The sequence below is a fragment of the Belonocnema kinseyi genome, chromosome 3, assembly GCF_010883055.1.
Source record: "Belonocnema kinseyi isolate 2016_QV_RU_SX_M_011 chromosome 3, B_treatae_v1, whole genome shotgun sequence".
Taxonomy (NCBI): domain Eukaryota; kingdom Metazoa; phylum Arthropoda; class Insecta; order Hymenoptera; family Cynipidae; genus Belonocnema; species Belonocnema kinseyi.
In genome coordinates, this window is record NC_046659.1 from 142323780 (window position 1) to 142328954 (window position 5175).

The following is a 5175-nucleotide window of genomic DNA, read 5'->3' on the forward strand; positions in this document are numbered from 1 at the left end:
CAACAAAAAAAGATGAATTTTTACAAATTAATTAAATTTTCAAGCAAATAAATTATTTTCAATAAAAATAGAACAATTTTGTTAGAAAACAGTTGAATTATCTGCCTCAAAAATTGAATTTTTAACAAATAGATCGTTTCCAACCAATAAATATAATTTTTTATCGAATTAGTTGAATTTTCAAAAAAAAATGTAATTTTTCAGTATATGATTGAAAAATTACATTTTTTTTATCAGAAGACAGTTGAATTATCATCCTAAAGGTTTAATTTTAACAAATAAATAGCTTTAAACCAATAAATATTATTTTTTAACGGAATAGTTGAATTTTCAAACAACATAAAACAGTAATTTTAAACCAAATGTTTGAAATTTTAGGCCGAAAAGACAATTTTTTAAAATACAGTTCAATTTTTTGAAATAAATTTCATTTTCAATCCAAAAGGATCAATTTCATATAAAAAGATGCTAATTTTAAACAAAACAGTTAAATTTTCAACAAAAAAGATGAATTTTTAATAATTTAATTTAATTTTCAAGCAAATAAATGAATTTTCAAGAAAAATAGAACAATTTTATTAGATGACAGTTGAATTATTAGCCTAAAAAGCTGATTTTTATTAATAGATCTTTTTCAACTAAGAAAGATGATTTTTTATCGAAATAGTTGAATTTTCAAACAACAAAAAATTAAATTTTCAACTAAATGATTGAAATTTTAGGCCAAAAAGACAGTTAAATATTCAACAAAAAAGTTCAATTTTAATCAAAAAATATGAATTTTCAACAAAGACGATTTTACTTAAAGACAGTTCAATTATCAGCTTAAAAGTTTAATTTTAAAAAATAGATCGTTTTCAACCAAGAAAGAGAATTTTTTAAAGAAAAAAGTTTAACTTTCAAACAAAACAAAAAAGTAATTTTTAACAAATTTTTAACAAATCAATTAAATTTTCTAGCAAATAAATGAACGTTTAAGACAAATAGAATAATTTTATTAGAAGACATTTGAATTATCAGCCTAAAAAATTGAATTTTAAACAAATAGATTCTTTTCAACTGAGGAAGATGCATTTTTACAAAATAGTTGAATTTGCAACAAAAACAAAACAGTTAAATTTTAAACAAAATAGGTGAATTTTCAGCACATTATTTAAATTTTCAACAAAATGATTGAATTGTCAAGAAAAATAGGACGATTTTATTAGAAGACAGTTGAATTATCAGCCTAAAAAGTTGCATTTTCAACAAATAGTTTTTTTCAAATATAAAAGATCAATTTTTTACCAAATAGTTGATTAAACAAAACAAAAAATCAAATAGTTGCATTTACAATCGAATAGATGGACTTTCAATCAGAAGAGACGAATTTTCATCAAAATAGATGGATTTTTACTTTCTAGCAAAAGCTAAAATCATTTTCTAAATTTTTTTTTATTATTGAAGACTCATCATTTTAGTTACAAATTCTTTTTTTGTTTGTTTAAAATTTATTTATTCGAGTTGAAAATTAAGCATTCTAGTTGAAAATTCATGACTTTTTATGAAATTGTCATTATTTTCTAGAAAATGTAGCTTTTTTGTTGTTATTAGTTAATGTTTTTAACTGAAAACTTAACCATTTCATTTTCGGCATGCAATTAATCTTCTTGATCAAAAATTGATTTTTTGTTTGAGAATGTGTCATTTTAGTTGAAAATGTATAATTTTAGTAGAAAATATATCATTTTAGTTGAAAATTCATCACTTCGGTTGAAAATGTACTGCTTTGTTGAAAATCAGTTTTAAAAAAATATAATTAGTTTTTTGTTAGAAACTCAAATATTCTAGTTAATAAGTCGTAAATTTTATTAAAAAATGCATCTTTTTTGTTTGAAATTCAACTGTTCCAGTCCAAGATTTATTATTTTAGTTGAAAAATCATAAATTTGGTTGAAAATTAAACTCTTTTCTGAAAAATTAATTGTTTTAGTAGATTATATGTAATTTTAGTCAAAAATTCATCTCTTTGGTTGAAAATTTATTGTTGTTTGTTTTTTTCAATTAATTTTGCAACTGAAAATTTAGCTTTGTTGAAAATCTGTTTTTTTATAAAATTATTTTTTTTTTATTAGTAATTCAAATAATCCAGTGAAGGATTCATAATTTCAGTTGTTACCGAATTAGAAAATTGGCAAATAATACAATTTTTTCATTGGAAAAATTCCGAATAATACAATTTTCTAATTGGAAAAATTCTGAATAATAAAATTTCCTAATTTTGAAAATTCCAGGATAATAAAATTCCCGAGCAGCTTATGATATGAAAGAATTGGAAAATTCCCGAATAATAAAATTCCCGTGTAGTTTATAATATTAACGAATTTCGATATTGAAAATTTCCCGAATTATAAAATTTTCTAATTGGAAAATTCCCCAATAATAAAATTTTCAAATTGGAAAATTCGCAAACAATAAAATTTCCGAATTGGAAATTTCCCGAATAATAAAATTTTCAAATTGGAAAATTCCCGAAAAATAAAATTTCCGAATTGGAAATTTCCCTAATAATAAAATTTTCGAATTTGAAAATTCCTTAATAATAAAATTAGAAAATTGGAAAATTCGCAAACAATAAAATTTCCGAATTGGAAATTTCCCGAATAATAAAATTTTCGAATTGAAAAATTCTCGAATAATAAAATTACAAAATTGGAAAATTCCCGAATAATAAAATTTCCAAATTGGAGAATTCTCGAATAATAAAATTTTTTAAATTGGAAAATTCCCGAATAATAAAATTCCCCAGTAGTTTATAATATTAACGAATTGGAAAATTTACGATTTGGGATATTCCCGAAATATGAAATTTGGGAATTGAAAAATTACCGAATAATAAAATTTTCAGCCTGGAAAATTCTCTAACAATAAAATTTCCGAATCGAAAAAGTCCCGAATATTCAAATTCCCGAGTAGTTTATAATATTAACGAATTGGATAATTTCCGAATAATAATATTACCGAATTCGAAGATTTTCTAATAATAAAATTCCCGAACAGTTTATAATATTGCTGAATTCGAGAATTCCCAAATAATAATATTACCGAATTCGAAAATTTTCGAATAATAAAATTCCTGAACAGTTTATAATATTACTCAATTAGAAAATTTATGAATAATGAAATTCCTGAACAGTTTATACTATTACCGAATTAGAAAATTTACGAATTATAAAATTCCCGAATAGTATAATTTCTGTTGGAAAATATTATTTATGATGTTTAAAGTTTCTAAAATTATTGTTTGAATTTAAAATCAGAATAAATTTTTTTTTAAATTTCATCTAGAAATATATTTTTCAATTATTGTTGTTTCAAATTCAATTAATACTTTTAGAAACTTTAAAGATTAAAAGTACTTATATTTTTGATCAAGATATTTAATTATTATCATTTAATTATTAAATAATATTTATAAAAAGAATGTTTAATTGTTTAAATTTGGGAATTTTCTAGTTCGGACATTTTATAATTTTCAAATTCAGGAATTTTCTTATTCGGGAATTTTATTTAAAAATTATTGGTAGTCGTTCACATATTCGAAATCGATTATGTAAAAAAATGTAAAATACTTGAATGGCTTTATATTATGAAAAATTATACCTGCCAAAATCTTGAGATATCTAGAAAAAATCTGCAATTGTTAGGGCATTTTTTCCCATGATTCAAGTAGATACTCTGCCCAAATTATTCATAATATTTATTTAATTAATATTCCAGGTGCTTCACAGTAACGAACCAGGTCAATTTCTGAATAATAAAAGTTACCAATTTGGAAAATTCCCAAATAATAAAATTCCCGAGCAGTTTATAATTTTAACGAATTGGAAAATTCCCGAATAGTAAAATTTCTGAATTGAAAAATTCCTTTATAATAAAATAGTTTCCGAATTCGAAAATTCCGGAATTGGAAAATTCATGAAAAATAAAATTATCGAAGTGGAGAATTCGCGAATATAATTTATTTAATTAATTTTCCAGGTGCTTCACAGCAACGAACCAGGTCAATTTCTGAACTCTTCAGAGATGTTCAAATGTACAAAGTTGCCGGCATGTATATGTCAACAAGATTATTTGTCAATCTCACACAAATTTATGTACCGTTGTATTTACACGGAACATTGCACATGGCTGCAACCTCTTTAGCTATCATTCCGTTAATTATGTACCTGAGTAGTTTCAAAGCGTCGTTAGTTATTGAGTACTTAAATACGAAACTGGGCAGAAAAAAGGCGTATGCACTCGGATTTGGCTGTGCACTTGTTTCATGCACGGGAATTTGGTTTGGCAGCGGGCATTTTTTCGTCTCCTACGGAATTTATCCACTCTCGCTCCTTTTAGGTGAGTATCATAAAAAAATATATTATTTGTGGCAGCGACAGGGCCTAAAATGTTTCAAATTTTGCAATAAATTTGAACAAAAAAGTAGTTTAATAAAGTTACGTTTGAAAAAAAAACGAATTTCCGAAAACAGTTGAATTTTCAATCATTTAGTTACATTTTCTACCAAAAAATATAAATTCTCAACAAAATATATACATTTTTGACGAACTAGTTGAATTTTAAGCCAAGACGATTAATTTTTGATCAAAAACTACGAATTTTTAACAAAATACATCAATTTTTTATCCAATAGTTAAATTTTAAACCAAAAAGATTAATTTTCGATCGAAAAATAGGAATTTTCAACTAAATACATGAATTTTTGATCAAATAGTTGAATTTTCAACGAAGAAGATTAATTTTTGAACGAAGAAGACGAATTTTCAACAAAATATATAAATTTTTAATCAAATAGTTGAATTTTTAAACCAAAACGATTAATTTTTAACCGAAAATTCTTATTTTTCACAAATCATATAACTTTTTCCTCAGACGTACAATTTTTAACCAAATAGATATTTTTTTCAACCAAGAAAATTAATTTTATACCAGAAACGACAATTTTTCAATAAAATACATTAATTTTCAACCAAATAGTTGAGTTTTAAGCCAAAAAGATTCATTTTTTTATTAGAAAATACGAATTTTTATCAAAAAGATGTTCAATTTTTAACCAAGTAGCTCAATTTTCTATAAGAAAAGATAATTTTTCAACAAAATACATCAATTTTTTACCAAATAGTTGAATTTTAA

The 5175-nt window shown here is 23.3% G+C and overlaps 1 protein-coding gene across 1 annotated transcript in view; it reads right to left on the reverse strand.

The window, feature by feature from the left end:
* Positions 1-5175, reverse strand: part of LOC117170047 (major facilitator superfamily domain-containing protein 12-like) — a 48368-nt gene that overhangs the window by 16725 nt on the left and 26468 nt on the right. The window lies entirely within an intron of this gene.